This window comes from Vidua chalybeata, chromosome 12 (assembly GCF_026979565.1).
Source record: "Vidua chalybeata isolate OUT-0048 chromosome 12, bVidCha1 merged haplotype, whole genome shotgun sequence".
Taxonomy (NCBI): domain Eukaryota; kingdom Metazoa; phylum Chordata; class Aves; order Passeriformes; family Viduidae; genus Vidua; species Vidua chalybeata.
The window spans coordinates 20,125,304-20,137,557 of record NC_071541.1 but is presented as its reverse complement, the minus strand read 5'-3'; positions in this window follow the sequence as shown (position 1 = coordinate 20,137,557).

Here is a 12,254-nt window from a genome sequence, read left to right as displayed (position 1 = left end):
TGGCACAAGGAAGCATTACTGAGACAAAAACTGAAGCCCAGGCACTCCCTGCAGACCGTCCCTGTACATCCCTGGGATCCCCAGGGTGGCACAGAGGCTGCCAAGGAGCCATCCCTGCCTCTCACACAGCTGATGCTCTTTGTCTCCACCACTGCTAGGGGCAGCCAGTTCCAGAGAGTCCCAGCCCATTCCCCAAGGTAGCTGCCTGCTGTGCAGAGAAGAATTTCCCTTTTTTCAGTTGTTTTAGGCCAGTCTTACAGCATTTCCTTCAGGTGTTTGCTAACACTACTGTTGTAAGGTTTGGTGCACAATTCCACACTTGGTTCATCCACCACAGCTCAGGTTGTCCTTCTGGGATGGCAAATCCCTCGCAAAAGAACCCTCAGAAGGGCAGCAGAACCCGCAGAAGGGCAGCAGAACATGAAGTGACAGGAGCTTCTCCACTCCTTGCCCCAGCCACACACAGTATTACTCCTGCAGGATGTCCCATCACAGGAAACACACACATTTCAGCTTTCCTGTGTGTGGTATTGTGCAGTGGAAGCTCTGATCACAATCTACTGATCCCTGGCCAAGAGATCAGCTCCCAAAAACCAGTGTTGTTGAGGAGAATTCACTGAACACCAAGACCTCTGGTTCCAACAGAAGTACTCAACCTGTGGTTTTATACATTCTGGTATTAACTAAATAAAACCTGGTACAGCAGCCTCAGGCCCAGCCTGAGCTCTGCTCTGCAGAACACAGGGTTAATTTTTTGTGTGTGAAGTACACGTGCCTCCCATCGCAGCCAAATTCTGGAGCCAAGCACCAGGATTTTCCCAGAGACCTACAATGCACGGCTGTGTCTCTCAGCCACTCAGCCTGGCATTTTCCCAAGTGCCAAGCAGTGTGACAGAGGGATTGTCACCTGCCAAATGCCCTGACACCCTTGTCTGTGGGAAAACTGCTGCATCGTGTCAAGGTAGTGATTTCCTCTGTCCCATGAAAGCAAAGAGAAAGTGAAGATGAAAAACAGCGTTCAAAAGGTAGAAATCAGAACTGTAGCAAAGCAATTTTCTTTTGAAAACATGACAATTGCTCAAGGCACAGGAACAAAGTGGCAAATCCTATTCCCCAATGTACTGGGATCAGGAGCAAAGTCATGATGCATCTCTGCAGCTCCGAAACAGCTGCCTGGCAAGTGGAGACAGCTCCTGTTTGCTCTGCAGCCAGCCCTGCTCAGGGGCTGTCAGCTCTGCTCCCCTCAGCTGAGGAGCACAGATCCCCTGCTCCGACTGCTGCTCTGGGAACACCAGGCACGTCTCAGGTCACAGGCAGACCTCAGCTCCTGATATGAAACCTCTTCACAACTCCCTTGATTTCCAGTCCCAAAGCAGCTCCAGAGGCCCCAGCCCTGGCTCACAGTGAGGATTTGTTCTGCTTCCAGGAGATTTGGGTTTTTCTGCTCTACCCACACCTGCACTCTCAGGCTGACTCGGTGACTGAGCCCACCCCTGAACTCCACTCCAGCCCCATGACACAGTGACCACACATCTTTATTCCATTTAATCTAATAAAAGAACAAATTCCCCAGATCTCCTTCAACATCCTCTTCCTTAGAAGGGCACACTGCAGCAGCCAAGACACTGGAGCACAGGTCTGTTTAGCCTCAGGAAAGTGCACACAATACCTGCCTGCCTCCCAACCTGCTGCAGCTTGTGCTGCTTTCCTCTGTGGTCATGAAATAAAATTAAAGACCAATTTAACCGCCTGGAAGAAACAAACCTATAAATAAGTAGTCATAAAACCTAGAGGACAAGACAGGAAGAAACAAAATCTAACGAACAAGAATAGAGGCTGAAAATTCAATTCCAGAACTCACTAAAGAAAAATTGCAGAATTGTACAATTCTGGGAAAGAAAGGAATTCACCATTTTTCCTGGAAGCACTTGCCAGTGATACATATGCTCTGAGCAAGGCAGATTCATGTATTTTATGGTTTTTGCACTTTCGTGCAAACTAGGAGTTGTTGACCTGAAGATTTTACAGTCTGAGGGTGTGATCACACTGCTGCCGTAGGTGTGACAATTTCAGAACAAAGAGGATTTCATTAGTAAACATCTGCATAAATAACCATTATCGAGATGAGGCTAACACGGCCCAAGACATTATAGCACAGCCTCAGAAATTATAACACACGCTCCATATTTGCAAAGATGTGCAACTCCTGGAAGAATTTCCAATCCAACCTTTTCTAATTCAGAGTGTGAAACCATCACAGAAAAAGTACAGAGGAACCAACCTGGAACTCAGCCATTTGGGGAGAAGTGCTGAATGGGGTATACTCAATTTTTGCATTGCATATCACAGAAAAGACACTTTGCCAAGCTAAAAGTTTCATTAAATCAGTGTCAAGGATCCTACTGACTGCTCTCCAACCAAGATTCATCCTCACAAATGTGGCATAAGAATCTTGCCCAAAATCCAGGTTATTAATAAACACTGACAAGTAATAAAGTCAGAAAGGCCCCTCTTTGCTGCTGTGAGGAAAATAGGCTGTGGAACCCAAAGGCATCCACATGCACATCCCTCTTAAGGTTGGTGATTACAGTCTTAGGACAGATTAAGCAATATATTCAAGGAGTGAGGAAGAGGGAAGTCATAATATTACTCAATTCTTTCACAGAGCAATTTCTTTTCTCTAGTTCTCAAAGGTTTATTTTAGAGATTTAATATCAGATTTTTCAAACTGCAGTTCTGATGCTTCTGGTGCTTCGTGGATAACTTATTAACCTGTTAGACAGAGAATGTTTTAACCTCAAATACAGCCCTGGAGTGTGTGATTCCTTGCTTGGCTCAGTGCCCGTACTCCAAGTCAAGCCGAACTTGCACACGCAGACCTCAAGCTGTCTGCTCGGTTTGGGTGGGGATTTCAGAGTACATATCCCAAGGGGTAAACATTTGTTGCTGCTTTTACTGCTTGCTGAGTGAGTTTTCTTCACTGCTGATTTGCAACATGACAAAAAACAAAGAGTAACTCAGAATAAAAAGTACCAAGACAAAAACAACTCTGTCTCTTTCCTTGGGGTAATAAAGTACCTTGACTGTTCACCAAACACTGAAGCTCCAGAGCACAAGGATTTTATGTGTTAGGTGCTTTGCTGATTCAGAAAAGTCTTTTAATGTCACTTCCAAATGACACTGGAAACTCTTCTGCCTGATATGCTGATGATGATCTTTTTTCTCAGCAAGAAAAAAAAAAAAGATTTTCACAAATAGATCTTAAGTGTTTGTCTTAAGTCTTAATTGTTTTCAGGGAAAAAATTTTAAAAGGAAAAAAAAAGGTCAGGGAGTTTCCTTCATGTGAAACAGAAGAGAATCCACAGACCTGAGTAGGTGGCACTGTGTGGTAGCAACAGGAAGAGACAATTTAATAGGGTCCTTTCAACACTGTTTCACCTGGGAAAAAACCCATGGAATATGGGCTTCTTCCTCAAAGTTTGTCAAATCACGAGTTTGCCTTTTGGCATCCCGGTATGAGATCCTTCCACCTAAGAGAAACCAGGGAATCAACCCAAAGATTTTAAGTGCAATAAGAAATAACTGTTTCTGTGTGCCCCCTGTTCCATGTCTTACCAGACTTGTGCTGCTGCTGGTTACAAACAATCAGAAAGTTTTGAAGTATGAAGAGCCTGTTTTTCTTCACCAACCAACCAGATTTATCTTCACACAGAATATTTTGTGAGGCTTGTTTTTTTAGGGTGGGGTTTAGGGTTTTTTTTTTTTTTTTTGTTTGTTTGGTTTTTTTTTTTTTTTTTTTTTTTTTTTTAACTTGTTTTGGGGCTCTTTGCTGGGTTTTCTTTGGGCTTTTTTCCCCTTCACACTCCATCCCTCCCCCAGCCCTGCTGTTCCTCCTGCTAATTCTCCAAGGAGTTGTATCCCTGCCACTGGGCTGAGCAAATTCTAATCCTTCTACCTGTGCCCAAATGCAGTTTTACAAAGGCATCTTGAGACAGAAATTAAGCTACTTAGGACAGAAGAGTCTTAAGTAATGAACTTCTTTTGGAATATTTATTCAGCTATCTATCTGTATTTATGAAAGCTGAAGTGAGACTGAGGAGGGGCAGGGGAACTTCAAAGCCCCAAGCCACAGGTCTCTCTTGGAGATTTTTGCAAAAACCACCTGAGGAAATATGTCAAGTGGTGGGTGTTATGCAGTGATTTTTCATTAATTTTAATTACTGTCATTCTCTAGGATAGTGAGCATCCTCAGACCTTCGCCTCCAAATTGCACTGGGATTGATGCCAAATTTCTTCTCCCTCTCTGGTTCCCTCCAGCAGTATTTAGTAATGGAATCGCTTAAACATGTTTAAATAAGAAGGGTAAATGCCAAACACTTCTGAATGAGAAGGAACGTGTATCTTAAATGGCACATGAAGCCTTTATTCATAATTCTATAAACTGAAAACCTGGGCTATTTGGGATCAAATAGAAGGCTTGATCAGGCTTGAGAAGAGAGTAGATGGAACATCCCCATTTAAGGAAAATCAAAACAAAACACAAAGTGACTCTAAAATTTTCATAAGCATTAGGAGTTCACACTGGGGGAGGGAGAGGAAGAGACAAAAGCACAGAATCAATTCTCTTGATGGGATCTTAGTGGTTTACTTTTAAACGAAAAAAACAAACCAAACTATTTTCTGCATTAGATTTGCACTAGAGGTGACATCACCATCATCATCATCCTCATCATCATCACCATCTCATCCTGGCTCCCTTGAGCCATGATGACTCCAGATCCCATTCTTCCCTCACACCCCCAGCAGCCATAGGAGAGCTGCTTTTCAAACCTGGGCATTTTTGTTGCAGAGTCTGTTTTCAGACAGGTTATTCTGACAGGCAGAGGCCCAGGGCTGCCATCCTGCCCTGCCAGGAGCTGGCCACACACCAGCCGTGGCCAGCCTAGCACAGCCCCTGGAGCACGGCTTGAGCCCAGCTGGGCTGACCACCTCCTGTGAGGCAAAGGCACAAAAGAGGGGAAGGTAAACTAGCAAATTACAAATTTCATCTTTGGAATGATCATTAACAGCTTGAGAGCAAGATATCACTGCTTTGTGATGTAATTATTCCATTAAAGCCTGAATCCTAACTGGAAGCCCAAATTTTCTATTCTTGGGTAGCAGATGGTGGGTCAGAGATGGCCAATCCACATTACTCAGAAGTATCTCACGAAAGCTGTGCTGTATTTGCCAAACCAGTCTTTCCTTTCCACAAAGCCCAATTTGCAAGGATTCACTCGAGTGAGACTTTCACACAGGTGTGCTGCATCCAGCATGCAAATAAAAGGAATCCTCACCCAAAAGCAGCTCTCAGACTGTGCTGCCCATGGCAGTTCCCCTCCAGAGACATTCTGTTTGTCCAGTGAACAAATACCCACTCATTTTCCTTAGCTTTCCACAGTTAACCAAGGAGTAACTCACCATTTTCCTTCCACACCCACAAGTGGAGCTCACCCACAAGCTCAGTTTTTTTCATGTTAACAGTGCCAGCAGAAAGGGGAATACCTTCCACCCTCCCCACAAACAAGTGCCAGCTTGGGATGGTGAGTAAATATAATCACCACTTCTTTCCAAATGCACCCGCATTATCCTCTCAAAGCCATTCCAGTCGAAAGTCCTCCTCTCCCTTTGTAGGAAGGCTCCTTGTCACACCTGCCTGCCCCAGGCTTGCCTTGCCCCACCTTCCCCAGCTCCCCCATTCAATTTAGGTAAAAGCCAGCTGTGTGCCAGACCCTGGGCTTGCACAACACTTTTTACTCTGTGTTTCCTACAAAAAGGCTCCTGAAGAGCTCCCTTGCCATCTGAAGAGGAGAGTTTGCTTGGGTTTATTTGGGGTGGGTCTCCTGCTGTGTGTTTGCGGTTTCTGTGTGTTTGGGCTTTGTCTGTGTCACATCCCTTCAGCTGCAGATTTCTCTCTGCATCGTCCCCAGCCCCAGGAAATCTGCCATTCTGCAGTTGATAGTGTCCTTGTGGTACAATTTTCCTACAACTACCAGTGAAATTTTGGGAGCAAATATGTTCTGGAGACTCTTTAGAGTCTCTTTAGAGACCTACATTTAACAGAGACAAAACCAAGGCTGAGTTACAACTGAGTTACAGAATTACCCTTCAATGTTCAGTGTGAAAATGTTAGAAGGGATTTTCTCATTCTCTCTCCAATTAGTTTTTCCCCTACAAAATATATCTAGTTGTCTTGAAGCTACATTCAGCTATTTTAAATTCAGTTTAAACTCATTAACCAGCATTGCACAGAAAACTGAAGTGTTTTAGACACCAGAGAGAAGATACAAAATAGTACGATCAAGAAGGGGAAATTCTTAAAGGCACAGAGTACTGGAGATTCCTGAAGATCTGGAGAGGTGTGTGACAGCAACATGTCTGAGATGGGAGAGATAAACCAGCAGAGCCTGCACTAGAAAGGAGGAGATCAGGAGTTATTGAGGGGACACAAGAAGAACAAGTGGAAGGTGTCCCTGCCCAGAGCAGGGGGTTGGAACTAGGTGATCTTTAGGTACCTTCCCACCCAAACCATTCTGGAATCCTATGAGGAGTCAGCCTTGTGTTCTCTTTGGGTCACATTTGATAAAGCAGAGGTGAATTTCTGTGGGAGGGATATTTCACTGTGCAAGTATTTCACATGAGTACATGGAGTCAGTGTAAGACTTAAAATGCACCTGTGGACCTGAAATGCCTCTGCATTCTCTGCCTTATCAGAAGGCAAGGCAGAAGCAGCAGAGAACGTCATTGCCTTCCCCATCCCCATGCTTCATTCTCTTCTGTAACAGATAAAGCATTAATGAGAATTCTTCATGTTCCCCTTATCAACAGCCTGAATCCTTGCACTGATGAGGAACACTGAACCCTTTTTATATCAGGACATGATGTTTGTTTACTTTTGCATGACACATTAGAACCCAACCTTCAAGAAATATAACGAGGTCACTCCCTTACTGGAGTTCTCTGTGGCTGTTTGGCTCTGAGATTTGGACATGTGAAGAGCCACATCTTTCAGCATCAGCAGATTTACAGAAGACACACTCTGCTTTGAAACATGGGGAAATTGATCCTGCAGGGCTGTTTACTTCATCAGCACACCTTGGAGCGCTACCACGGCACCTGCGGGTTGCGTAATTGCGATTTCTCCCTAAACCAAACATCAGCAAAATTTGTAGTAGGCAAAGGTATAATCACAGGGAGTGCTGCAGCCAATTTTCACAGCTCAGACAGAAAAAAAGAAAAAAGCTAATTAGGAACATCTATTCTGGGCCTGCCTGCACTCTTTGTTTATTACCTGCCCCCCTGGAGTGGCATTACTGGGAAGGGAGCTCGTTTGAGCATGTGTGATAACCTGGTACATACACACACCTTCCTGAGTGACACTACATCCCTTGATACAACATTCAATAGAAATTCAACCAGTTCAAGTTGCCTGAGCTTTTAAAAATAGTTTGTCTTATGTGATTCATGAGCCTTATTTAATTTTATGTTCACACATCAAATTAATGAGGATAATCCTCTACTCCCTGAGGTCTACAAACAGATCCTTCCCACCCCTGTGAGCTGCAGCCTCCTTTTGTCCAAGCAGAAGTCAGAGCTGACCCACAGCAGCCACTTTGCATGGAGTGACACATTTTCATCCACAGGCAAGGTCTGGCTTCCCCTACTCTCTCAGCCTGCCCATCACCTCTCACATTCCTCTGCAATCCCAGGCCATGGTTTGTTCTGGATTGATCCTCACATAATGAAATCTAGCAGAGCTCAGGTAGGAATGCAAGGAAACGGCATCAAGAAGTTAATTTTTCAGGAAGTATGCAAACCTTGAAATTCTTCATTTAGCAGACTTCCCTCTTATTTTTTGACTCACATTAACACAACTTCCTTGACCTCACCTTGTCCAACTGCTCTTGTTAAAATAAACTGCGGTCAACTGCAACTGCAGCAGTGCTGTGGCTTCAAAAAAGGCCCCAGTCTTCATCTGTGACAAGCTCATGCTGCATTTTCTGCACAACTAAGTAAAAAGGTTTAGAAAAAAAAAACCATGTCAGAACATTAATTCGGACCAAGAATACAAGCCTGTTTTGTGAAGAGTTTAGTAAATCTTTCCTTTCACCACTTCCTTCTATTCCTCATGGAACTATTCTTAAAAACACCAAACCAAAACAACAACAAACCCACAAATCTTGAAGATTAAGAACCAACAAGGCTGCTCCCATCACCACACCCTGGGTGAATGCTCTGATCCAGTCCATCAGCCTCAGAATATGGGCTCAGCGTCTGGCTTTGGGTGCATCCTCAGTGGCACTTTGAGGAGGGGCTGCCTAACTCCCAAAATAATGAGCTGAGGTCTGTACGTAAAATAATGGTGGAGAGGATGCAGCACTTGCCAGAATGCACATATGGGTGAAAAAGGATGCTTAAGGGGATGCAGCAGTAAGAAGATACCTCTCATGTGACTGATCAGAGTGAAAACTATATTCCAGTTTATTACACTGCCTGCAGATATAAAATTCAATGGTAATTGTTTGAACTAGATTCAGCAATACCTACCACGATCCACTAATGAAAGAAACCTGTGTTGTCTTGCACTGTTGGATTAGGATTGTTGAGTACATTGTATTTTTAGAACAGCAATAAGAATCTTTTACATTGCTCATGAAACACACGGCACAGGCTTAACCAGACAGAACAACTTGTCTGGCTGGAGCAGAACGGCAGCAGGGGAAAAGCTGGGACTGGTTTCTGCAGGGCGCAGGAGAGAAGGCTGCAGCTTCAACAATGCTAAAATTCTACCATATTTCGTACCCTGATCAGGATTCTTTGGTGTTGCAAAGCAAAAATGGTTCAGGTTTTGGAGTTTTGTAGGGGTTTTACCTTTTCTTTTCTTTTCTTTTCTTTTCTTTTCTTTTCTTTTCTTTTCTTTTCTTTTCTTTTCTTTTCTTTTCTTTTCTTTTCTTTCTCTTCTCTTTCTCTTCTCTTCTCTTCTCTCTTCTCTTCTCTTCTTCTCTTCTCTTCTCTTCTCTTCTCTTCTCTTCTCTTCTCTTCTCTTCTCTTCTCTTCTCTTCTCTTCTCTTCTCTTCTCTTCTCTTCTCTTCTCTTCTCTTCTCTTCTCTTCTCTTCTCTTCTCTTCTCTTCTCTTCTCTTCTCTTCTCTTCTCTTCTCTTCTCTTCTCTTCTCTTCTCTTCTCTTCTCTTCTCTTCTCTTCTCTTCTCTTCTCTTCTCTTCTCTTCTCTTCTCTTCTCTCCTCTCCTCTCCTCTCCTCTCCTCTCCTCTCCTCTCCTCTCCTCTCCTCTCCTCTCCTCTCCTCTCCTCTCCTCTCCTCTCCTCTCCTCTCCTCTCCTCTCCTCTCCTCTCCTCTCCTCTCCTCTCCTCTCCTCTCCTCTCCTCTCCTCTCCTCTCCTCTCCTCTCCTCTCCTCTCCTCTCCTCTCCTCTCCTCTCCTCTCCTCTCCTCTTTCCCTTTCCCTTTCCCTTTCCCTTTCCCTTTCCCTTTCCCTTTCCCTTTCCCTTTTCATTTTCCTTTCCTTTTCTTTTCCTTTTTCTTTTCCTTTTCTTATTTTTTGCTTCACGAAGGAAAACAAGAACATAAAGCAATGTAAAATACATGGTTTTACTAAATTTCCCACAAAAAGAAGCAGGGCTTGAAGCGCAGCTGGTGAAGCTGGAATATCACCACAATCCAGTGCATAATCCTTGCATGCAAATCAACTACAGAAACCTGATTTTAGTCCCAGCTCTCCAGGATTTGACATTGATTATGTGATTTTCAAGAAGCATGGAAGAACACTTTCATTTTCTATATGCAGGAGCTGGGTTTAGTCTATTTAGGAAAACTTCATGGAAAACACTGTGAGTTGAAGGTTAATTTCTTAACTGACTGCTCCCCTGTAAGGCTCTCTCTCACCCAGAGTAACTGGGTTTTACATTTTTTCCCAATTCCATAGCAAGCACTGCGTCAGGTTTCTGAGGCTGAGCAGAACTGAGCTGTTTGCATCAGTGCTTGAGAGCAGGAGCCACCTCAGACCTCCCCTAGCAGCAGCTGCTGGGAGACCTCCCAGGGAAAACTCCCTTCTGATTGCAGGGGGAAACTGCTGGGCAGATGGAGAAGGCTGGGAAGGAAACACATTGAGGAGGAGATGGCTGAGACGGAGGCTCCTGCTCCCTCGGCACGGCCAGATTTGCAATCGTATCTCCCTGCTCGGTAGGAAGCTGAAGAGATACACACCCTGTTACAGTGCGGCCGTGGAACTCCCGGGGACATCGCAGCTGGTGGCATTTCTTAGCAGCGCCAGCAGCTTTCCTCAGGACAAGGGAAGCTGGACTCCAGCTCAGGAGTGACTGGAGATGGGAAGGAGAGCACTAGGGCATGAGAGAGGTGAGCTGTGGTGCCACTGCATTTCACCGAGGCTTCAGGAGGTAATTCCTGGCATTCTGATTCCCCTCTCTGCTAAATCAATTCTGTTATCAAGGAAGAAAATTCTTTTGTTTGTTCTGGCTCTTATACTCCCCTGCCAGTGCCTGTCCCATGTCAAACATCTGCTCCTCCCTGCCCAGCAATGCTGTTTGTTGCCACCTTGTCACAAATGTCCACAGGGCAGACAGGGCGAGGGCAGTGCTCAGACACCCCTGCTTGCGTGTCACCCACCAGGGACCCCACCTGGGAACGTGCAGAGTGAGGAGCACAGTGCCAGCGCAGGGGGAGCGTCCTGGCTGTGTGTGGAGCACAGGGAAGGGGCAGTGATGCCAACACCAGCGGGATCCCACCAGAGCAAGGGCTGGAGAGCCCCAGTTCAACATCCAAAAGTGCCTCCCGCAGCCCAGCCCAGGGAATTTCTGCTGGGAAGTGGGCAAGGAGAGCAGCCCGGGGTGTATCCGGCTGGCTCACGCTCACCATGGCTCTGTGGCTGATCCTGAGCACGGCTTTGAGGGGTATTTTGCAGCCTGTGAGCTGGGTATGGTGACATCCACCTCTGCTGGGAGCAGGGCTCGGGGCGTAGCTTCATAATCTACACATGAATTTTCACAAAAGGGCTTTAGTACGTCAGCCACAATATTCCACTTATGTCTGGCTGCAAAGGGGGATATGGAAAAAAATCAAAAAAGTGTTAATCAAGTGCTAATCTTGCTGCTAATTATTGTAACTGCTTACATTTGGAATTTATGTATATATCTCTCTTATTTTCCTTCTCTAAATGGGAGTAAAATGTACAAAAGGGCAGGTATTTCCTCCTTTCTGGTCCTACTCCACCTATTTATTGGGCCATACTACATGCCTGGGAGTTTCATAATGGGAATTGGAAATGGAATTAAAGAAAAGGAAATTGCTACAAATTAAGCAATTTCCTGGGTGTAAACAGGGCTTGGAATTTTAAAGAACAGATTTCACATGAAAATATATTTTGCTCTGTCAAACAAATGTGACGCTTTCTTGTTAGATGCTATTCAGCTGAGAACACTAACAAATAACCTCATTATGATTGCTGATGACATAAAAGGCCAAGGACTGAGTGCTGAAGCCCTAATTTGGGCAAAATTCCAGAACTTCAGTGATACTTTTGTCTCAGTAATCACATCAGGATCTGCTCTTGGCAGGTTCAACCCTAATGGATAACAATACACCCTGGACTAACTTTTCCACAATTTGTTAATTTGCTTTACAAACACTGAGACTGGAGGAGCTAAATCCCATGGACTTCCACCAAGAGTGAAACCTGGTGCAATTTTATGACACCATTTAGATACCTGGGTGTCTGCACAAGGTACAGCCTGGCCTTGGACACCTCCAGGGATGGGGCAGCCACAGATTATCCAGGCAACCTGTCAAATTATTTCAGAAATACCACTCTGAGCTTCTGCTCATTTAAACTTCTCAAATAATTTCCCTCCTCTTTCTCTCAGCACTGAGGGTTGGACATTGAGAGCTGATCTTCACATCAGTGAGTGGCTTTGAGTGCAAAAGATTCAGTTAATTTGCCAAAACTAAAAGAGATAGTTTGAACTGGTATTTTCTGAACAACTTGTATATAACCCTATAAGCAGCCTGCAGACAGATGGTTGATTGGAAGTCACATTGGTTTGGACACTCAGGGCTAATTTCAGCCTTCTGAGGAGCCCACTGAAGTTACCTGCCTGCCATGAAGAATGCATGTGGTGGTATTTATTTTCTGCATGTTCTACAACTGAAAAGAGTAAAAGTATTACATCTGCAAATGCTGTCTCC